The sequence below is a fragment of the Monodelphis domestica genome, chromosome 2 (assembly GCF_027887165.1).
Source record: "Monodelphis domestica isolate mMonDom1 chromosome 2, mMonDom1.pri, whole genome shotgun sequence".
Taxonomy (NCBI): Eukaryota; Metazoa; Chordata; class Mammalia; order Didelphimorphia; family Didelphidae; genus Monodelphis; species Monodelphis domestica.
The window spans coordinates 399,648,313-399,674,097 of NC_077228.1; positions in this window are offsets into that span (position 1 = coordinate 399,648,313).

A 25,785-nucleotide genomic window follows, 5' to 3' on the forward strand; every position below is an offset into this window, starting at 1 on the left:
TTTTAAAGAAATAGCAGTTGAGAGAGTCACTGGTTTAGGTTAGAGATTTCATAAAACAAATTGGAACAATATTTGTATTTTGCTAGTTCTACAGCACCTCTCCTATGCTTCCAGACCTTTCAGAGACACAGAGACTTGTTAAATATATCTCCCAGTGTGTTCTATTTTCTATAGGTTGGAAATAGGATATTTTAGTATTTTTAAGATTAAAAAATTTTTATTTTAAGATCTTTGAGCCCAAGACTACAAAATCTGAGCACATTTCCATTTCTTTTCCTTCTATTTGCCAGGAAATGATGGGACCAATTGCCATGATCTTAGTTTTTTGTTCTTTAGTCTTAAGCTTCAAGCCAAGTTTTACACTCTACTCTTTCACCCTCATCAAGAAGCTGCTTAATTCTTCTTCACTTTCTGCTATCAGTGGTATCATTTGCATATGTGAGGTTGCTGATATTTCTCTGGACAATCTTAATTACAGTTGAGGACCTCCACCACTTACGCATTAAGTAGGGGTGTCTTCACTTTTGGAGGTGTAAAGTCCTGTAGTAAGTAGTTTGTGAACTTCCCTTACTTTAGGGTTAAGTATGAGTGTATTTGCTTTTGTTGATTAATTCAAAAGTAGTCAAAGGGAAACTTAATCCTGTCTTCACAGTTATCACTTGATACCTATTTCCATATTATTCATTTCTTCTATAGAGTGATCTTTTAAGGCCTAAACCCCTTATCACATACCCATATATACATGTGATAATGATGCCATATTTTTTTTTTCATTTCTATTCCCATAGTTCTTTCTCTCAGTGTGGTTAAAATTCTTTCCCATAAGTCTTTCAGGAGTGTCCTGGCTTATTGCATTGCTACTAGTAGCAAAGTGCATTACATTGGATTGTTCCACAATGTTTTACTTTCTGTGTATAATGTTCTCCTGGCTCTGCTAATTTCACTCTGCATCAGTTCATTGAGGTTCTCCAGCTCAAATAGAAATCCTCCATATCATCATTCCTTACATCACAGTAGTATTCCATCACCATCATATACCACAATTTGTTTAGCTAGTCCTCAGTTCTTTCTTCAGAGGTGGAGATATGCAAATTAATCTTCAAAAAATATTTCTGTTGCTGTATATAATGTTCTCTTGTTTGTACACATTTTGCTATTCATAATTTTACATAGGTTCATTTATTAAGAAGTTAACCTGGGGGGTATTTTGGTAGCTCAGTGGATTGAGAGCCAGGCCAAGAGATGGGAGGTCCTAGGTTCAAATCTAACCTCAGACACTTCCCAGCTGTGTGATCCTGGGCAAGTCACTTGACCCCCCATTGCCTAGTCCTTACCACACTTCTACCTTGGAATCAATACTTGATTCCAAGATGGAAGGTAAGGGTTCAAAAAAAAATGAAAATTAACCTGCTTGTTTTATGGTATAGTTGTATTCCATCATATGCCATAACTACTTTAGCCTCTCCACATTTGATGGTCATTACTCAATTTCCAACAATGAAATATTTTTACAACATATAAATTGCTCCATATATTTTAGAACATAAAGGTTTCTTTTCTTTTGCCATTATCATTTTAAGAAACATCCTAATAGTGGTGTTTCTGAGTCAAAGTTTTGCAGTTTTGTAATTTGTAGGGCATAATTCTTGGTTGCTATTCAAAATGATTGGATTAGTTCACAGTTCTACCAACAGCATACTGGTATATTTATGAAGGCACCTAAGACAAATTAGACCCACTGAGGAAAAGCAGTCATAAAAGACATGCTTGTGAGTTTGCCTGGGATTTCATAGCAAGGCCAGATCTCAATATGTCAGCTCAAAAGTATTGTCTAGCTGTAACTCAGATAAAGGCATCTCCTGAAAGGTTGCTTCATAATAATCCTAGAGTTATTCATTATTTTGATGATCAAAGAAGCCTTTTTAATGTCATGACTAAATTACCCAGACTCTCTTTCCCTTGGTTCCTATAAACCCCCAAGGTACTATCAATATTCCTCAATTGCTTGGGTTTGTAGAAATGCCTTAGAAATGTTTTGGATAAAGTCTTGTTATAAACAATATTCTGTGGAAAAGCTATAATCCTAAAAATGATATAATGACTAGTACTTTACTTTCTATAAAAACCTTTCTCTTTGTCATAATAAACAGAGATAATGGAGCTCATGTATCCTCCAACTAGCCCTTGCTTTGTATATCTTTCTATCTCTCTCTACTCTTTCTCAATGTTGGAACCCCGGCACTCAACACATAGTGCTTTCAACATCACTTATCTATCTGTCTTAGTTTCCTTATCTGCACAAAGGAGTGATAATAGCATCTGCCTCTCAGGGATGTTGTGAAGATCAAATGAGATAATAACTGTAAAACTCATTACCAGTTCTGTCACATTGTAGCCACTGTTAATCAGTCCTTTTTTTGTTGTGTCTGATACTTTATAATTACATTTGAGGTTTTCTATGCAATGATACTGGAGTATTTTGCTATTTCTTTCTCTTGCTCATTTCATAGATGATGAAACTGAGGAAAAAAGGGTCAAGTGACTTGCTTATGGTCACACATCTAGGAAGTGTCTAAGGCCAGATTTGAACTCAGGAAAATGAGTTTTTAAAAAAGCCTTTTAAAAAAAAGTTAAAAAAATTAAAAAAAAAACCATAGCCTACCATATTTCAGAATTTATAGTCTCTTTTTCATTTTAGGAAAACCTTTAGAAATGCTTTTTTGGGAAAAGGGTCTAAGGTTCCTCAAGATCTGATAGTAATTGCAGAAACTCTTTAACAGTCCTACCATATGTATCTTTTACATTTGTGAATCTGTAGAATTTGCCTTTTCTTTTACCTTTCTTCTATTGAAAGCAAACTACAGAAAATGCTTCTACATTTTCTAGTGTAGGTAAAGACAGATGGTAGAAGGGAACAGAATGGAGGTATAATGTCTGGCATTAAGAAAGTGGAAATAGATATCAAGTGTATGAGGTTCTTATACAAGTTGGCTCAGAAAGACTGAATGGCCAGAACTCAGTTCCTTGATATAAGATATCAGAAAGTTTAGAAAGCAGTGAAAGTTAAAACATTCTTATCAGTGATGGTTAAAGGTTCCAAGGAAGATAGTTCACACTCTAGGAAGTTGAGGACAAAAGGCCTGGGTTCTTTATAACTTACAACTTTATTCCCTTTGTCCTTGTATCTGTCATCAGTGTGACCATAGGTACTTGATATGAGAGATAACTAGTAATGAGGGGGAAAGTATTATATATATATATATGTATATATATATATGTATATATATTTCTTATGATTGGAGAAAGATGTCAGAACTTCCCATGAAGATTCTGTAGCTTTGGACAACCGCTTTGCATGCTAGTTCCCATCTGCCTAGCTCTTTGGTCTAAAACCAATAGATTTAAACAAGAAAAGTGAAGATTTTTAGCTGTCAGGACCTTTGTGCTATCAATGTTCTTAAAATTCCCCAATAGCAATAACACAGTTCTCTAGATTTGTTTTTGCTACCCCTAAAAAAGTGTGCATACTTACTAATATAGTGTAAGAGAAAAATGCTGAATTTGAAGGCAAATGACTTGTATTCAAATCCTAATTCTGTTATTTCCTACCTGAATGACACTGATCAAGTCATTTAACTTGTATGCGGCTCAGTTTTATTATTTGCCAAATGAGAGAGTTGGACTATGCAAGCTCCAAGATTTTTCTAGATGTAAAAATGATTTTTTTCCTGCATATGTTTCTGGCAACCTCATAGAATTTATGTCTGGTTTTTAGTACGAATTTGTTAAGTTAATAAAAAAGATCTAATTCATTAGTCTAAATATATTCTGTTTCTATGGCTTGGTCATAGACTATTTTAGTAAACACTCCCCCCGCCCCAACATTTTGGAGTTCATAAATGTAGCCGGCATTGGAATGATCTCTTTTATTTTTTGTAATCACTTTCAGTCCTTGTTTGGTGATCTCCCAGCAGGCAAAGTTGTGACAGATGGCTGACCTAGTTCTCTTCAATTATTATTTTTATGGTAGGCTCTTTAACATACACGTTATAGTGTTATTTTTAGTATACATTTTGAGCTGATTGTGGTGTAGGGTTGGCCACATTTGACTTGAGCCCCATTTCTTCCTAACTAAATGCCATTTTTCTAATATTCTTATCAAATAAGGAATTCTTCTCTCCAAGTCATTTATATTCTTGGATTCATCAAATCCCAGGTTTATGAGTTTAATAGTTTCAGTTTCTTAAGTTAGTTCCACTGGTCTATTTTTCTATTTTTAAAAATCCCTACCTTCTGTCTTAAAATCAGTGCTAAGTGTTGGTTTTAAGGCAGAAGAGCCACAAGGGCTGGGCAAGAGTGGTTAAGTGACTTTCCCAGGGTCACACAGCTGGTAAGTGTCTATGCTTTTCTTTTTTTCAACTAGTATCAAATATTATTGACGAATCCCACTTTATAGCATAATTTTGGTTCTTAGAGTTCTATTCTCTCCTCATTTCTACTTTTTCCTTTTACTTTCATAGAGGCTAAATTTTTTGTTCCTTCAAATTAATTATCATTTTCTGTAGTTCTTCAAGGTAGCAGTCCCCTAGAAGTTTGAATGATAACACTTAATTTTCAAAATAATTTAATTAGCATTTTCATTTTTTTATATTGTCATGGGTTCATCATAAGAAATAAATATTTTTCTTATTGTTTATATTCCTTGTTTGAAAATAGTGATTAATACATATATTTATATGGGTAATATGGGTCTTGATGTATCAATACACAAATATTTGATTCATTTCTGAAGATATTTAGTAGAATTTTTGTATTTCATGTAAGTTTCTGTTATGGAAATTATTATTTTATGCATTTAGTCTTTTACTTCACTAAAGCTATTAATCCTTTAAAAATTAGTTTCTTCACTAATTTACTAACACTTTTAGGACTTTGTGTCACTTGATAATTGGGAGGCTAAATGCTTGCCTTATATCTGTTCTTTTTTGGAAAGCTTGTAATATATATTCATTATAAATAATGCCTTTTCTACATTTGAGATATTTTAAACTCTATTAGAAAATGGTATTATCATGCCTGTGTTTTTCAGGGTTTTTACTGTGTTAAGGGCTCTATTTTCTCAGAGACGTTTCCTATATCTATTTATACAATCAGGTGTATTTTAGCATTTTTATCATTAATTGTGCCAATTTTCTAATGTTGAACTATCTAGTATCCTTGGCAAACATTGACTTGTTTATAATGAACATTTTTTGAATCTGCCTTTCCACATATTTTTCATGCTTCAGAATATTCAGAAAAATTATCCAAAATGAAGAAAAATTAAGGTATAGCTATACTTTAGGGAAATGTATTATTTGTTATTTACTTAGATAATCACCATCCACATATTTTACTGATAGTCTGCTATCCTAGATCATCAAATATACCTTCAATGTTTATTCTGATTAAGGAGACAATCAAAGAACTATAATTGAAACAGTTATTCACTAAAATCCAATGAGAAAGAGGAGATTATATCAATTGATTATATGGAGGGATAACATTAGGGAAAAGAAGCATAGCACTAATGAGAATGTGGGCAGCTTTCTTTGCAGTCTTAGATTTCATTGATTTCTTCCAAATATTAAGGAAGTCACCTGCTATCAAGGAACAAGAAATTTGTTCATTTCTAAAACAAGGGAATAGAACTTTCCCATTAAAAATAACCCTGTAAAAAACCAGCCAGTGTAGCAAATGAGAAATAATTTAGGATTTAATCAGAGGTCCCATGGCTAAATTTCAGTCCTGACTCCTTTGTAACAGTGGACAAATTTTCCTAAACTAGACCTCATTTTTCATGTAAAATGAAGGGTTGGGACTAGATATAAACTTCAAGGTCCTTTCTAATTCTAAATCTGAGATCAGAATAATATTTGAAAAGCTATACGAAAACAGTTCAATTAAATATTTGTGACCAATTGGCCATTTCTCAATGAATTTCACTTTTAAATATTTTTCTTTTATAATCTTCAAGCTTTTTTTTTCCTTTTTCTTTTACTTCCTATTGCCACCTGAAAAGGAAGGAAGGAAAGAAAGAAGAGGAGGAAAGGAGATATGGAAGAAAGACATGAGAAAGGAAGTAGGGAGGGAAAGGAGGAAGGAAGGAAGGAAGCAAGGAAGGAAGGAAAGAAAGAAAGAAGGAAGAAAGGAAGGAAGGAAGGAAGGAAGGAAGGAAGGAAGGAAGGAAGGAAGGAAGGAAGGAAGGAAGGAAGGAAGGAAGGAAAGAAAGAAGAAAGCAAGCAAGGAAGGAAGGAAGGAAGGAAGGAAGGAAGGAAGGAAGGATTCTCATATCTTATGTGCCTATTTAAACAAAAAAATTCCCACACTGACAACAACCAAAAAGATGTCTCTCATTCTTCATACTTATACATCTTTTGTAATGTCTAAAAAGTTGGTTTGTTGAGAAGCATATTTAAACTAAAGAATTTACATTGTCATGCTATTGATGCATAAAGTTAAAAGCTTTACTTCAGCATTGTTACTCCTATCCACCATGGTCATGTGCTAACTGGTTACCTTGCAACACAGGTGAAATACTGTATATGGCTATTAGGTAGAAACCAAGAGCCAGAAAAAAACCCCCCCAACAAAAATGATCATTCCAAGTGCCTGTCATGGTGTAGTATGCCAGTGGCATCTGATTGTGAAATAAGGAAAGAGCTCAATCTAAAATTCATTTCCTAAAAAACATCTCTATCTGAAAACATTGAAGGTTGGAAAATATAAATGACATCCATCCTGGTGAGGTCACATGAGTTAATAACATTGAAGAAATATAGCAAAAAATTTCCTTGAGGACAAGGATCAGGATCATGTGTGTATTTATAATCCAATTTTTATCCCTTCTACACTTTGGTCCATCCACTCTAATCTGCTTCCTGATCCTCACATCTTATGCTTCACTCCTTAACTTTGTACTGGTTGTACTCCATGTTAAAAAATGCTCTGCCTGTTAAAATTCCTGGCTTTTTTCAAGACTCAGTTCAAACACTGTCTTCAACAGAAGAACTTTCTTGCTTCCTTCTTTTCCACTTATCTCACTCCCATGTTGGGAGGTATCCCCCCAAGTTAAGTTTCTATCTATATGTATTTTGTATTTACTTGAGTGATAGATAGCCATGTTTAGAGAGAGAGAGTTCAGTCAGTTAAATCAAGTTCAAACCTTCATGACCACATTTGGGATTTTCTTGGCAAAGACTGTAGTCATGTGACATTTTCTTCTCCAGCTCATTTTAAAGATGAGGAAACTGAGGCAAACAATTCTTAAGTTAATTGTCCAAGGTCACTTAGCTGGATTTAACTGAAGATGAGGAGATTCTAGGAACATCACTTTATCTACTGCACTACCTAGTTGCCATACATGTCATTTGCGTTAGAATATAAGGTCTATGAGACCCAACAATGCTTTTGTTCTTTTTTTAATATTCCCAATGCTTGGCACAGCCTCTGGCATAATAAATGATTAAGAAATACTTGATTAATTGATGGGCATGAGACCAGTTAGAGACCAAAAACCTAGAATTTGAAGCTACTCTTTGGGGCTCAATTCCTTTACTGTAAAATAGGGAATCATGCTAGATGATCTCTTATGATACTTCCTACCAGTTGCATTTTGATCATATCACTTTAAATCATATCACTAGTTTTTTTAAAGAACAAATTATATACATAATTAACCTTATTTATTCAGTTATGCTCAATACTATCATCTAATTAGTCATTTGTCAATCCAGCTTACATAAATGTTATGTTTATGGTTTATACCTGAAAAACTATATATCAGGAAATATTTTTACTCCAATCAAAAAAATTTTTTTAAATTATTGCAGTTCCAGACAGGAATGAGCTGGTCTAAATACATAATATAGCTAATTTAAATTAATTACTCCTTATAGAATTACTCTTTATAGTCTTCAGTGCTGAGTTGTCTGTGAGAAAACCCCATCAATAATTCTGATGAGGACTTCTGGTCAAGATGGCAGCTTAGAGAAAGCTAAAGTCCAGATTTCCTGAAACCCTTCCTTACCGATCTCAAACCGAATGCTCCTAGCACACCGAAATTCAAAACGATCAACAGCATAGACCCAGGGAGTCCTCCTCCTGGACCTGGACCTGGATCAAAAGGTACACCCCCCAAAAAAAGCCAGAACCCGAGACCACTCGGACCTAAGGGGTAGGCAGAAGGAAGGTCCTAGGACCCATCCCCCCAAACCAGAGCGCCGAGTCCGAGTCCGAGGCAGCAGAGGCAACCTCAGAGCCCCACAGCCTGTTATTCTGAAGGCCACATCCTGAAACCAACCTGACCCAGTCAAGGGAGCACCCAGACAGCAGGGAAACAGAGAGAGATGGGGGAGCTCGTAACCCCCTGGGAGGAGCCCTCGGAGCTCCAGGAAGCCACGGTCCCTCCCTCTCAGAGAGCAGGGTCTTCTGAAACAACAGCAACCCTCAGGGCTGGCAAAAGGGCCTTGGGAGCTGGCTATTCTGAAGGCCACATCCTGAAAACAACCTAACCCAGTTGAGGGGGCACCCAGACAGCAGGGAAACAGAGAGAGAGGGGGGGAGCTTGTAACCCCCTGGCTGGATCCTTCCATCGGAGTCTCACAAAAAAGTCCCTGCCTCAAGGCATACTAAATTCAACCCAGGGAAAGCTAATCTCATTAGGAGCCCTTGGAGCTCCCAGGAAGCCGCGGCCTCTCCCCCCTCAGAGTGCTGGCCCTGGCTGGCTAAGGCACAGGAACAAGGGCCAAGCCAGGCTTAGAGCATGGAAGTAAGGCAACGGAGAAGCATCAGGAGGGTGCCGAGGAGAGGAGGGCAGTAACAGGGACACACCAGCAATTCCTGGCTTCCCAGGAAGACAGAACAACAACTGCATAGAACGGACAATCTGCCTAGGGCTAAAACCTTTGAATGCCAGACAGAGATAAGAAAAGCTAGTCCCCCCCACTCAGATAGAGATGGCAAACTCCACAGAAGCACAAAAGCCCCAAAATTAAAAAAAAAAAGAAGAAGGGGGTGACTTTGGACACATTTTATGGAACAAAAATACAAAACACAGAGGAGATAGAAGAGGAAACACAAGGAAATGCTCTGAAACCTTCCAAAAATGGAAACTCTCCACAAACCCATGAAGAATTTGAATCTGAAATGATCAAAAAGATGGAAGCCTTCTGGGAGGAAAAGTGGGAAATAATGCAAAAGAAATTCATGCATCTACAAAACCAGTTTGACCAAACTGAAAAGGAAAACCAGGCTTTAAAGCAAGAACTCATAAAGCAAAGCCAAAAGACCAAGAAATTAGAAGAGAACATAAAATATCTCACTGACAAAGTGACAGATTTGGAAAATAGAGGGAGAAGAGATAATTTAAGAATAATCGGACTTCCAGAAAAGCCAGAAATAAATAGCAAACTCGACATCGTAATACAAGAGATAATCAAAGAAAATTGCCCAGAGATTCTAGAACAAGGGGTAATACAGCCACTGACAGAGCTCACAGAACACCCTCTACACTAAACCCCCAAAAGACAACTCCGAGGAATGTAATTGCCAAATTCCAAAACTCTCAAACAAAAGAAAAAATCCTACAGGAAGCCAGAAAAAGACAACTTAGATACAAAGGAATGCCAATCAGGGTCACACAAGACCTTGCAAGTTCTACTCTAAATGATTTTAAGGTATGGAACATGATCTTCCGAAAGGCAAGAGAGCTAGGTCTTCAACCAAGAATCAGCTATCCAGCAAAACTGACTATATACTTCCAAGGGAAAGTTTGGGCATTCAAAAAAAGTAGAAGATTTCCAACTTTTTGCAATGAAAAGACCAGAACTCTGTGGAAAGTTCGATATCGAAAATCAAAGAGCATGGAATACCTGAAAAAGTAAATATGAAGGAAAGGGAAAAGGAGAAAAATGTTATCTTCTTCTTTTACTCAAACTCTCTTCTATAAGGATTACATTTATATCAATCTATGTATACTAACATGTGGGGAAAATGTAATGTGTAAATAGGGGGAAAAGAAAGACCAAATAGAATAATCGTTCTCACACAAAGATTCACATGGGAAGGGGAGGGGGAAAAAACTCCTATAAGAAGGAGAGGAAGGGAATTTTTACTTAAACTTTACTCTCAGGGAAATCAACTCTGAGAGGGAAAAACATCCAGATCCATTGGGATCTTGAATTCTATCTTACCCAACAAGGGTATGGAGAAGGGAAAACCAAGGGGGGGGGGGGAGAGGGAAAACAAAAGGGGAGGGAAAGAGAGGGGGGGAAAGGGAGGGAACAAAAAGGGTGGGACTAAAAAGGGAAACATATGAAGGGAGGGGACAAGGGGGACCAATTTAAAGTAAATCACTGTACTAAAAGGTAGAGCCGAAGAAGAAAAGGTTAGAACCAGGGAAGGATATCAAAATACCAGGGAGTCCACAAATGACAGTCATAACTTTGAACGTGAATGGGATGAACTCACCCATAAAATGTAGACGAATAGCCGAATGGATTAGAATCCAAAACCCTACCATATGTTGTCTTCAAGAAACACACATGAGGCGGGTTGACACCCACAAGGTCAGAATTAAAGGATGGAGTAAGACCTTCTGGGCCTCAACTGACAGAAAGAAGGCAGGAGTGGTAATCATGATATCTGATAAAGCCAAAGCAAAAATAGACCTGATCAAAAGGGACAGGGAAGGTAATTATATTTTGTTAAAAGGGATTTTAGATAATGAGGAAATATCACTAATCAACATGTATGCACCAAATAATATAGCACCCAAATTTCTAATGGAGAAACTAGGAGAATTGAAGGAAGAAATAGAGAGTAAAACCATATTAGTGGGAGACTTAAATCAACCATTATCAAATTTAGATAAATCAAACCAAAAAATAAATAAGAAAGAGGTGAAAGAAGTGAATGAAATCTTAGAAAAATTAGAATTAATAGACATATGGAGAAAAATAAATAGGGATAAAAAGGAATACACCTTCTTCTCAGCACCACATGGCACATTCACAAAAATTGACCATACATTAGGTCACAGAAACATAGCACACAAATGCAGAAAAGCAGAAATAATAAATGCAGCCTTCTCAGATCACAAAGCAATAAAAATAATGATCAGTAAAGGTACATGGAAAACCAAATAAAAAACTAATTGGAAATTATACAATATGATACTCCAAAATCGTTTAGTTAGAGAAGAAATCATAGAAACAATTAATAATTTTATCGAGGAAAATGACAATGGCGAGACATCCTTTCAAACCTTTTGGGATGCAGCCAAAGCAGTAATTGGTAAATTCATATCCCTGAGTGCATATATCAACAAACTAGGGAGAGCAGAGATCAATCAATTGGAAATGAAAATAAAAAAACTCAAAAGCAATCAAATTAAAACCCCCCAGCAGAAAACCAAACTAGAAATCCTAAAAATTAAGGGAGAAATTAATAAAATCAAAAGTGATAGAACTATTGATTTAATAAATAAGATAAGAAGCTGGTACTTTGAAAAACAAAATAGACAAAGTAATGGTCAATCTAATTTAAAAAAGGAAGGAAGAAAAGCAAATTAACAGCATCAAAGATGAAAAGGGGGACAGCACCTCCGATGAAGAGGAAATTAAGGCAATCATAAAAAATTACTTTACCCAATTATATGGCAATAAATACACCAATTTAAGTGATATGGATGTATATATACAAAAATACAAACTGCCTAGACTAACAGAAGAGGAAATAGAATTCTTAAATAATCCCATATCAGAAAATGAAATCCAACAAGCCATCAAAGAACTTCCTAAGAAAAAATCCCCAGGGCCTGATGAATTCATCAGTGAATTCTATCAAACATTCAGAGAACAGTTAATCCCAATACTATACAAATTATTTGACAGTATAAGCAAAGAAGGAGTTCTACCAAACTCCTTTTATGACACAAACATGGTACTGATTCCAAAACCAGGCAGGTCAAAAACAAAGAAAGAAAACTATAGACCAATCTCCCTAATGAATATAGATGCAAAAATCTTAAATAGGATACTAGCAAAAAGACTCCAGCAAGTGATCAGAAGGGTAATCCACCATGATCAAGTAGGATTTATACCAGGGATGCAGGGCTGGTTCAATATTAGGAAAACCATCCACATAATTGACCACATCAACAAACAAACCAACAAGAATCACATGATTATCTCAATAGATGCAGAAAAAGCCTTTGATAAAATACAACACCCATTCCTATTAAAAACACTAGAAAGCATAGGAATAGAAGGGTCGTTCCTAAAAATAATAAACAGTATATATCTAAAACCATCAGCTAATATCATCTGCAATGGGGATAAACCAGATGCATTCCCAATAAGATCAGGAGTGAAACAAGGATGCCCATTATCACCTCTACTATTTGACATTGTACTAGAAACACTAGCAGTAGCAATTAGAGAAGAAAAAGAAATTGAAGGCATCAAAATAGGCAAGGAGGAGACCAAGTTATCACTCTTCGCAGATGACATGATGGTCTACTTAAAGAATCCTAGAGACTTAACCAAAAAGCTAATTGAAATAATCAACAACTTTAGCAAAGTTGCAGGATACAAAATAAACCCACATAAGTCATCAGCTTTTCTATATATCTCCAACACAGCTCAGCAGGAAAAACTAGAAAGAGAAATCCCATTCAAAATCACCTTAGACTAAATAAAATACCTAGGAATCTATCTCCCGAGACAAACACAGGAACTATATGAACACAACTACAAAACACTCGCCACACAACTAAAACTAGACTTGAACAATTGGAAAAACATTAACTGCTCATGGATAGGATGAGCCAATATAATAAAAATGACCATCTTACCCAAACTTATTTATCTATTTAGTGCCATACCCATGGAACTCCCCCAAAATTTCTTTACTGATTTAGAAAAAACCATAACAAAATTCATTTGGAATAACAAAAGATCAAGGATATCCAGGGAAATAATGAAAAAAAAAACATATGATGGGGGCCTTGTAGTCCCAGACCTTAAACTATATTACAAAGCAGCAGTCATCAAAACAATTTGGTACTGGCTAAGAAACAGAAAGGAAGATCAGTGGAATAGACTGGGGGAAAGCGACCTCAGCAAGACAGTATATGATAAACCCAAAGATCCCAGCTTTTGGGACAAAAATCCACTATTCGATAAAAACTGCTGGGAAAATTGGACGACAGTATGGGAGAGATTAGGAATAGATCAACACCTCACACCCTACACCAAGATAAATTCAAAATGGTTTAACAACTTAAACATAAAGAAGGAAACCATAAGTAAATTGGGTAAACACAGAATAGTATACATGTCAGACCTTTGGGAGGGGAAAGACTTTAAAACCAAGCAAGACATAGAAAGAATCACAAAATATAAAAGAAATAATTTTGACTACATCAAATTAAAAAGCTTTTGTACAAACAAAACCAATGTAACTAAAATCAGAAGGGAAACAACAAATTGGGAAAAAATCTAATCTTCATAGAAACCTCTGACACAAGTTTAATTACTCAAATTTATAAAGAGCTAAATCAATTGTACAAAAAATCAAGCCATTCTCCAATTGATAAATGGGCAAGGGACATGGATAGGCAGTTCTCAGATAAAGAAATCAAAACTATTAATAAGCACATGAAGAAGTGTTCTAAATCTCTTATAATCAGAGATGCAAATCAAAACAACTCTGAGGTATCACCTCACACCTAGCAGATTGTTCAACATGACAGCAAAGGAAAGTAATGAATGCTGGAGGGGATGTGGAAAAATAGGGACATTAATTCATTGCTGTTGGAGTTGTGAACTGATCCAACCATTCTGGAGGGCAATTTGGAACTATGCCCAAAGGGCGATAAAAGAATGTCTACCCTTTGATCCAGCCATAGCACTGCTGGGTCTGTACCCCAAAGAGATAATGGATAAAAAGACTTGTACAAAAATATTCATAGCTGCACTCTTTGTGGTGACCAAAAACTGGAAAACCAGGGGATGCCCATCAATTGGGGAATGGCTGAGCAAATTGTGTTATATATTGGTGATGGAATACTATTGTGCTAAAAGGAATAATAAAGTGGAGGAATTCCATGGAGACTGGAACAACCTCCAGGAAGTGATGCAGAGCGAGAGGAGCAGAACCAGGAAAACATTGTACATAGAGACTGACACACTGTGGTACAATCGAATGTAATGGACTTCTCCATTAGTGGTGGTGTAATGTCCCAGAACACAATCTGCAGGGTTCTAGGAGAAAAAACACTATTCATCAGCAAAGGATAAACTATGGGAGTGGAAACACCGAGGAAAAGCAACTGCCTGACTACAGCGGTTGAGGGGACATGACAGAGGAGAGACTCTAAACGAAACTCTAATGCAAATATTGACAACATGGAAATGTGTTCGAATCAAGAACACATGTGACACCCAGTGGAATCACACGTCGGCTACGGGGGGTGGGAGGGAGGAAAAGAAAATGATCTTTGTCTTTAATGAATAATGCTTGGAAATGATCAAATAAAATATTTAAAAAATAATTCTGATGAAGTTTTAAAGTCAGAGGGGTAATATACTGCTTTGATAAATTCAACAATATTTAGAAAGTCTTCAGTGAAAGCTGAATAAAGTTGACTCCTTAGAAGGAAGGCTTGGTGTTAGCAAATTCCTAGTAGTTACATCAAGCATTCCCTTTATCTCTCTAATCTTCCTAGAAATGTTTATTTTCCAGATTTTATTTGCAAAGTCCTTTGCTATTCAAATTCAGTCACTGATTTCTATTACCTCTGTAACCATGGGTAAGTCGGTTATGGTCCTTAGTATCGTCATCTACGAAATAAAGAGGTTGATTTATGAAATTCCTTTCAGCTTCTAGATTTATGATCCCAGGAGCCCATGAACCTATGCTTAAGAGTCCAAAATATAGAAAATGCCAGACATAATGACCATTCTTCTAGAGTACCATAGGATATAATCTTTCATAGGCTTTACATAGATCTTTGCATAATTTAGGAACTCGAGAGATAGCTAAATTCTGTACTACTTCTGATTGCTCAATATCTTTGTATATTTTTGTTCTGTCCTCACTCCTCTAGTATTTTTCCTTTGGATAGCTTATACATGTTATTTTCTTTTGACATAATGAAACATGAGCTAAGTTCTTTATAAGACTACAGTAATTTCTCATCTATCGCAGGGGTTACTTTCCAGAAACCCTTATGAAAGGTGAAAATCTACTAAGTGGCAGCATTATATTTATTTTATTATTTATATATATTTTAAAGATTTTATAAGCCTTTTGCACTCTCTTATAAACCTTTCCCACAGTCTTATAAACACTGAGCCAATCAGAGCCCAGGATACAGAACACAGCACTATGGTTGGTCACTTTTCATTCCATCAGCCAATAGTGTGCCATGTACAATCTTATGTTTGCAAACTTGTGCAAGTGGTAGTGGCATACTACATTTACATTGTGTACAGTACAGTATTCATCCTCAAAATGCTATGATATAGTGAAAACTCTGTGATACAGAATTAGATATATTTTTTTTTAAACCCATGATACAATGAAGCCTCGATAAGTGAACTGCAATATAGTGAAGGATAACTGTAAATGATATGAGAGAAGGCTATTGGGCCTATAAAAGAGCACCTTTAAACACAAACTCTTAAGTATCTTTAAGAAAATTACTTTAGTTACTGCCTCATCACAAGTTGTATGCTTAGCCTAACTTGAATTGATAGGGATGGACAAATAGAGAGAGGGATGACTTGAAGGTACCACAAGAATCCCAATGGTTAGGACTCATATCTATTTTTCTTAGTAATTTTGTGAAACCTATCTTTGAGAAAAGCCTAAAGTTGATAGGAATCCTATTAGTTTTATATGGTTTGACTGAGTATATTTAATTGGTCGCCAGGGATTTAATGACTAAATCCCAAAAATGAATTACTAAAGTTAGCCTTTAAACTCACCACATGTCAGTTCAATCATCAAGATTCTTTATCAGTCATCAACTCCAGCAGGCTCCACTATGAGTGTGTGTCTTTCAAACTCCAAGTGTCCCTCTTCACTCCAAGTCTCTCTTCACTACAAGTGACCCTCTCCACTACAAGTGACCCTTCACTCCAAGTGACTATGTTCACTCCAAGTGTATCTGTGTGTGTCTCTGTTTCCAATTTTAAAGACTTTTTTCTCTTGTGTCATTTCTCCTAAATTTTTACATCTACCAATCACAGCCACTGACACTCCATTCCAGGCCTACCCACTCTTTCACACATGGGTCACAGACCTCCCACTCAATGTATGAAATGGTTGTTCACACTTTTTTTTGTTTAAAATCCAAAATGGGTAGATCTCCATACTCAACTTTAAGTACTGTGCTTACATTTTTAGGGATTAAAATCTAAAAAATAGACAGGGAATTACAATTTAATCTTCACAATTAAGGAAGTATTAAGTACCTTCATTGTTATAATCAGGGGAGAGCCAAATCCAACCTTCACAATCTCTAGGTAAGAGAACTCTGAAAGCATGCTCCACAGACCTTTACCTAATTTGAGTTCTGTAGATTATGATCCATAAAACTTTTTCTTTAAGTGTGTTCCTTTATAGTCAGTGCTGTGGTCATCATGCTACATGAAATGGCCTGAAGAAATGAATCTTAGGAAACTGAGATTTTTTCTTCTAAAGCTTCAAATAATAGACTTCACTGAAACTCCTGATCTAGTAAATTTTCTAATTATTTTTTTCCTTTACTATGTAAATTTTTTTGTCCAAAAATATGGTATCAGTATAAAATAATGTTTGATTCACTAATTATAATATTTTTCAACCATATTACTCTTAGTTTGATTATATAACCAAATCATCACTAGAATTTTTTAAGCAGATCTAATAATGATGCTAGGAAGGTATGGTCCTCCTTATTTGAGGGAATTGGAATCTATTCCCCAATGACTTAATGGCTATTTATATACACAGGAAAAGAGAAAATAAAAGAATATGGAATAATTATAGCAATATGGACTTTGGATGGTCACAAGGAAAATGGATTTGGCTATAAAGGTGATCAAATATAAGCACAAGATAACATGCAAGCTGTGTAAATCATATCCCTGGAAAGCTTATTAAAAACAACACAACGCCTTATCTCAAGGAGTTTTTATACATTTGCTGGAATGGAACCAGAGGTTGTATCAGAGAATTTCAAGTTTTCTTCAGCTTTATGGTGCAACTATTTTGAGAGATGTATAGAAAAGTGGAAACAAAAAAGAAAGGGATAAAAGAGAAAAGTATGAAGAAACACAGGCCGGAGCCAACTTGGAAGCCTCTAGCAGATTAATTGTTAAATTTTGAGTGTGCACATTGGCATTTCAGACATCAGCAAATGCTAAAAATCAGGACTTGATTTACAGTTTTGTTAATCATCTATAGGAAGCCTCTAGCAGATTAATTGTTGAATTTTGAGTGTGCACATTGGCATTTCAGACATCAGCAAATGCTAAAAATCAGGACTTGATTTACAATTTTGTTAATCATCTATATAGCATGACCCCATCTTACTTGAAAAATACATTCCAAGACCATTAGAATAAGTTGAAAATTGAATATAATACTGAACCCCATTATTTAATAATTACTTCTTTTGAGAGCATATTTGGTACTTTAAAACTTTTCTTAGGCTATTTATCTTAGTTTTCTTGGCTATAAAATGGGAATAATAATAGCACTTACTTCCATGACTGTTTTGAGGATAAAATGAGATATTTTAAATTATGCATCATATAAATGGTAGCTATTAGTTATTGCATGTAATGGAACATTACCAGGTGATAAGAAATGATGAATATAAAAATGCAGATAAAATAGGTCATAGATCATAGATTTTATAATTGGAAGTAGTCTTAGAAGTGTGGGTTTTAAAATTAATATACAATAACTACAAACAAAACCAATGTAACAAAAATCAGAAGGGAAATAAATAACTGGGAAACAATCTTCATAACAAAAACATCTGACAAAGGTCTAATTACACAAATTTACAAAGAGCTAAATCAATTGTACAAAAAATCAAGCCATTCTCCATTTGATAAATGGGCAAGGGACATGAATAGGCATTTCTCAGTCAAAGAAATTAAAACTATTAATAAGTACATGAAAAAGTGTTCTAAATCCCTGATAATCAGAGAGATGCAAATCAAAACAACTCTGAGGTATCACCTCCCACCTAGCAGATTGGCTAACATGACAGCTATGGAAAGTAATGAATGCTGGAGGGGATGTGGCAAAGTTGGGACATTAATTCATTGCTGGTGGAGTTGTGAATTGATCCAACCATTCTGGAGGGCAATTTGGAACTGTGCCCAAAGGGCGCTAAAAGACTGTCTGCCCTTTGATCCAGCCATAGCACTGCTAGGTTTGTACCCCATTGCGATAATAAGGAAAAAGACATGTACAAGCATATTCATAGCTGCGCTCTTTGTGGTGGCAAAAAATTGGAAAATGAGGGGATGCCCTTCAATTGGGGAATGGCTGAACAAATTGTAGCATATGTTAGTGATGGAATACTATTGTGCTCAAAGGAATAATAAAGTGGAGGAATTCCATGGGAACTGAATTCCATGGGAACTGAAACAACCTCCAGGAAGTGATGCAGAGTGAAAGGAGCAGAACTAGAACAATGTACACAAAGACTGATACACTGTGGTACAATCAAATGTAATGGACTCCTCCATTGGTGGTAATGCATTGATCCTGAACAACCCAAAGGGTTATAGAAGAAAAAACACTATTCACATTCAGAGGAAAAACTGTAGGAGTAGAAACATGGAAGAAAAACAACTGCTTGATTACATGGGTGTTGGGGGATATGATTGGGGATATAGACCCTAAATGAACATCCTAGTGCAAATACCAACAACATGGAAATGGGTTCTGATCAAGAACTAATGCGATACCCAGTGGAACTGCGTGTTGGCTATGGGAGGGGTGGGGGAAGGGGAGGGAGGAATAGAAAATGATTTTTGTAACCAAGGAATAATGTTTGAAATTGACCAAATAAAAAGATGCTTTTGTTAAAATTAATATACAATAACTAAGTATTATGTTTTAAAGTTTTATTAATAATAACTTGAAATAGAAAGATAGAATGAAACCTGCCTAACTTGACTGTGAGAAAGAAGAGAGAGATGAAGGAGTCACAGCAAACTTAAGAGACAGGAAAAGGGAAAAGGATTCTAAGTAATACAGAAAGAAATTTTGGGTAATGCAGTTTTTTAAGGGTTCAAGAATTTCCAACTATACAGAAGACATTCAGTCCAACTCTCTTTTATCAGATGAGGAAACCGAGGTTCAGAGACTTTAGGAAATTTCTCCAAAATCATGCATTGAGATAAGATTTAAACCAACATCCAAATCCAGGATTCTTTCATGACATACACTGCCTCTTGTGGAAGAGAGAAATGCTGAAGTGAATGCAAGGACTGGATTTGCAAGGTTATCTCATGAAAAAAAGGAGATAGAACTCTGGCAGCCAACTGGGGATGGGAATGGAACTTCTAGCTAAGAAAAGGAGGTGAAAAGGTGGGGAAGGAGCTTTTCACTTTTTGAATTGAAGAGGGAAAGAGCAAAATTCTCACTGAGCCTACTTAGCTACAAATCCCTCGTTGAGCAGAAAAAGATCCAGACTAACCATTTGTCTTACAGTGGTTTTATATAGACTTTTTTCCCTTTGGGGAAGCCAATAGTCTATCCTTCAGAAGACTCCTTCAAAGCTATATCTTTGTGCCAAGAAATACCATCATCTTGATCCTACAAAGATACTAAGATCATCTGGGACTTGGCCCCTAGACTTGAACCTCAAACCCCTGAAGAAAACTATAGGAGGAAGATAGTTCAGGGACTTTGTGTTTCCTCTTTCCTAATTCATTATACCCAACCCCTTATCTAATAATTAGAAATTTTCAACTTACTGAGAACTCAGACATCTTAAATGTACTAAAGGGGGATCACAGATATAGTCAACTAAAGAAGAAAGAGACTGAAGAAGATGTTCTATTACCTTTCAGCTCTAGTCAGATCTAAATCCATTTTCCAGACAGTTCTGCCTGGGGGAGGGAGAATTGGTGTTACTCTTTATCTGTTCCCTCTCTCTGTTACCTGTGAAAACTTTGGTTCCTGATTCCCCGCTAGTACACTCTGTGAATACCAATGTCAAGTGAAGCAAAGGAATGTATACAGAAATGAGTAAACAATGTGCACAACAATGGTTGCAATGCAAATTGGGGAAAAAAACCCAAAATTAAAAATAAAAACACTGAAAGCTTTGTAACAATAATGGTCCAAATTAATATCAAAGTAGAGGTATGAGGATATCACATTCCTTTTGCAGAGGTGAGGAACTGTATATATGAAAAATATCATGTAATACTGAACTTTTAAATTGCTATGTTGGTTAGTTTTGGTGAATTATTTTATCATTAAAAAAAACTTTATTTTAATGGATGCCCCTGAAAAAGGCAGGAAGAATATTTTGGGAAAATATAAATTTTTTTTTAAAAATAAAAGGATTAAGAACCTGAGGTTAGTGGCTATTGAATTTGAAGACAAAGTACATAGATTCAAATCTTTCCTTTACTACTTGCTATCTATTGGCATTGGTTCAGTTACTTTCTGTCTTTGGCTCTCACATTCTTCATTTGTAAAATGAGGTAGTTGTGTTGTATTGAACAACTTTTGTTCAATCTTATGCTTGTATGATTCTAAAAGATGCTTCAGTTTACTGATATTATTGATCTTAATATGCATTATTGTGTTCTGTAAATTTATTTACAACTTTGACTACCTATAGAGGTAAAAAATCACTGGGTAATTACCTAGCATTGTTGGAATTCAGAGTTAATTATCTCCTGGTTTTTATATATTTTTATTAAATATGAAAATTTATTGTTATATAACACATCACTTCATTTTGACAGTTTGTCCTTTTGTATGACTAGTTGGACTTATTCAACACAAAACTTTTATTTTGTGCTATATAACATTGCTAAATTTGGGTATGGTCAGTGAAAGAGAAGCTGATCTAACCCTGTCTCTGATAAAAGAGTCAATTATAATTGAAGGGCTAAATCTTTTTATCCTAAGATGGCTTTATCACATGAACATGAAGCCTGAAATTTCTGGTCACCTATGGCCTTCTGGTGATTGATGAGCAGGTGGTAGTGACAGAGGGGGATTCAGACCAACCCATTGAATTTCTATGACCTTCAGGTAATTGCTTAACAGCTGGAGGTGACAGAAAGAGACTCAGCAGGATTGAGTGATATGTTTAAAGAGCAGTATTTAGCAATAATTCTGAGATATATATTCTGTTAATCATCTTAACTAAACTGATGTACATATATTGCTAATCAACATATATAATTTGCAAGAAGAGAACATTTATTTTTTCCTAGTCTCCTAAAACTAAAAAGCCACAATAAATCTTAATATTTTATAAAAGATAATAGTCTAGTACAGACCACTTTTCACAGGAACAAGATAACTCAGGAGCAAAGATCATGTCACTGAAAAATACTTACCACTTTGCCCATTTTTTCTGTTTTTGAACATTTTAATTTAATCATTATTTTTAATTAATTAATTTAGAATAATTTTCCATGGTTACATGATTTATGTTATTTCCCTCTTCCCTCCCTCTTCCCAGAGCCATCAAGCAATTCCGCTGGGTTGTACATGTATTATTGTTGAAAACCTATTTCCATATTATTCATATTTGCAATAGTGATCTTTTAATGCCAAAACCCCAATCATATCTCCATCAATCCTTATGATTGATCATATGGTTTTTTCTGCATTTCTACTTCCATAGTTCTTTGTTCATCCCATTCATTCAGTATTATGATTATTAACTGTGTATTGCCCTCCATCATATTATCCCCTTTAGATCATGTTCTATTCCCTTTTACTCTGTTCCTCCTCACTAGTATTTTGCTTTTTGTTGCCTCCCCCCTATGTTCCCCCCTCTCCAATTAAAACCCCCCTTTCTTTTCTTCTTCCCCTTCTACTTTTCTATAGGATAAAATAGAATTCTATACCCCACTGAGTATACTTGTTTTTCCCTCTCTGAGCCAGTTACAATGCCAGTTACAATGAGAATAAAGTTCAAGCATTGCCAGTCTCCACTCTTATCTTCCCCCCTCTATACTGATTTTACTCTCTCTCTCCCTAATGTGATGAAGAATGAACAGTTTGAAAAAAAAACAGAGGTGCAAATGTCTGAGTGAGTGATTGACAGGAGCATGTGCCTAAGGGGCACATGGGAGCCTGAGGCTGGAGATCTGGAAAAGATTCTATGCCCAATGGACAGACTTATCTCCTGGAAGACCTGAGTTGGAGGCTTGGGAAAAAACAGATTTCTGACTTTCTCCTGCTGGCAGCTTCAGTAACAAAAATTTAAGAAAGACTTCATCTCTGTACCTGTTTGGATACAAATCAACTAAAGAGCCTGGCCCATTTGATTGGACTCCTTGTGTGAGAATTGGGTAATGGGAAATTTACTGTTTAGCTTAAAAAGATAGTTCAGATAGTTTATAAACATTAGATTTTAATATAACTAGTATAATTTTCTCCTAAACCCCTATTCCTTCCTCCCCTTCCCAACCAATAAATCTGAATTTATTTATATGTTCACTTTTGTTCTTTCCTCACCAAATTCCCAACATAACACCTTCCCTTTCTTTCAGTGCCACCCTCTCTTTCATCCCTTGATTTTTCATATCATTTATATGCATGCATATCATAATACATATAATTTCATATTATTACATTTACATACACATCATATCATCTTATATTATCATATACATCATATCATCATAATCAGCTTACTTCCCCACCCTCTCTCTCTGGGTAAATTACTTCTATCTTCTCTACTACTAAGAGTAATTTTTGAGAATTATAGATATCATCTTTCCATGTGGACATATGAACATTTTGACCTTAATGAGTCTTAAATTTTTTCTTTCTTATTTACCTTTTTTGGAATTTTTTGTATCTCTTGTTTGGACTTCAAATTTTTTTATTTAGGTATGACTTATTCCTCAAGAATGATTGAAAATCTTCTATTTTAATGAATGTCCATTTTTTCCACTGAAAGAATATTCTCAGTTTTGCTTGATATGTTGTAAATCCAAATCTTTTGCCTTCCTGAATATCATATCCCATGCCTTTCAGACCTTTAATGTAGAAGCCACTAGGTTCTGTGTGATCCTGATTGTAGCTCCTTGGTATTTGAATAATTTCTTTCTGGCTGCTTGAAGAATTTTCCCCTTAGTTTGGTAGCTCTTGAATTTAGTTATTACATTCCTAGAAATTTCCATTTGAGGATTTCTTTCTGGAAGTGATCTGTGAATTCTTTCAATTTCAATTTTATTTTCTTGTTTGAAGATCTCTCGGCAGTTTTCTTTGATAATTTCTTGTAATATGATGTCCAAGGTTTTTTCTTGATCTTGGCTTTCAGGTAGTCCAACAATTCACAAATTGTCTCTCCTAGATCCATTTTCCTAGTTCAGTTGTCTTTTCAATAAGATATTTCATTTTTTCCTCTGTTTTTTCATTCCTTTGATTCTGCTTTATTGTTTCTTGGTTTCTTATGAAATCATTAGCATACAGATTGTCAATTCTGATTTTTAAGTCCTGATTTTCCTCTTTTTGGTTTTGGCTCTCCTTTTTAAATTGGCCCATTTCTTCTTGCATCACTTTCATTTCTCTTTCCAACTTTACCCCTGCCTCACTTAATTGGTTTTTGAAGACTGTTTTGAGCTCTTCCAGAATCTGATTTGGTGGTCTGAGAACTAAAAGCTCTGAGAGATCTCTGCCTCTGCTGATTCAATTGACCCTTGAGATGCTGATGGCTTAAGGATTTGCCTCAGATTTGGGCATAAGAATTTGATCATGTCAGTGGCTGATCAAATTCTAGTCCCAGGCTTAGGCTCAAGTTTTTGGTCTTACTGTGTACTTGATCCAATAAGGCATACCCTTGATTGTCCTGCCCTGGAGCTATGACCTTAGCTTTAGGCAAAAATATCGGGGGGGGGGTCGGAATTAGTACTGTCAGCCACATCAAACTGTGTACTATGTCCTCATCCCAAGCCCAGACTGAGATTCCTGCCTTTGCTTTGGCCCACACAGATCAGCCCATTTCAGTCCAGACTGCCCTGGGCTGGGACTCCAGACTTCTCCACAGGTTTGAAATTTCATGTGGTGTGGGTTGACTTGGACCATTATTTGCCCAGGCAGGATTTCAGGGTCTGAATCTTGGTCTTAGGTTCTGAACCTGGGACATGTGAGGTGGGGGTATGTGGCTTGCTCTTTCCTTTTTGCTAGAACTTCTTGCTGACTCTGTTCTCTTCTTACCCCAGTGCCCCAGATGTTCTCTGTCTACCTTTTTGGTTTTTCTTTTCTTGATAGTTGTTTCACTCTATCTTCTTTTTGGTTCTTTCATTTCTGTATTCATTTTGTGGCAATATTTTAATCTTGATTGGAGAGGATTCTCATGGTGGCATGGAGCTCTTCAGGTTGACTCTATCATCTTGGCTCTGCCCCTGGAAGTCTCCACTCTGTCCATTTTTGATTGAGATGAAATTCCTTTTTTTGGGTTGTCATTGACTAAATAATTCGAAGTATCATTAAATCTTCCCAAAAGGTAAAAAGAAATGGAAAATGATCTTTAGGGTTTCACATGCTTAGTATATTGGAAATAGAAATTACCTGCTATGTTAGAAGACTAAGGTGAAATTAAGCACAGAGGTTTGTTTACAGTATTCTTGGTAATAAAATTATCTTTCTTCTAACTTTCTTTTCCTATCACATATTTTTACAAGAGGCAGGGTTTTAGGATTCCTTAAAAATGGAAGAATAAAAAAATGGAAAGATCTTTAACAGATTCCTTGAGGAGAACCATATTAGAATGTGGCTGTTTCTGGCTACCTCAGGTGATATGTGTAGTAGGCTGGGAACCCTGTTCTGGGTGCCATGAGTGACTGTGTCCCTGTGTAGGCCCATGTGTGGCTGACATGCATGGAAGGCAATGTGATGAGTGATTGAATCTGAGGGCCATTGTAGCCATGGAGTTAGCAAGCTAGGGAGAGTAGCAGCTAGAAAGAGAGAATTAGATAAGAATGAGGAAGGGCAGGAAAGATTGTGTCCAGCATGTCTAAGAAGGACCAGGTGGAAGAATCATGGCATCATGACTAGAGGCTATAATCTTCATTTATTATGAGAAAGAGAAATAATTTTATAGAGGGTAAAATATTAAGCATTACAACATTCTTGGGAGTGTTACTTTTCCACAGGATGTTTATGAAAATGACTTCAAACATGAACATTGGCAGCGTTGCTATTATAGATATAAGCAAGTTGGGAAACAGTAATTGCTAATCTGCAGATCATGATGTTACAAGGACTTCTTTGCTCTTCCAAGTGAGGGAGGATTCAGGGTTTAATGGTGACCTTTGGTTGAGAGCAACAGGACCTTTGTGTGAGAGATTGGGGCCTTGCCAGCAATCTCAGGCAAAAATGACTGTTTTCCTCAGTGGGCCTCACAGTTTATCATCATTTTATACATACTCAATCTGTCTCTATAGTCCCAAGCGCCTATGATTTTTTAAAAATTCTTGACTGGGAGAGTTTCTGTACTTCTAGACACCTGGTCCCAAAGGTAGG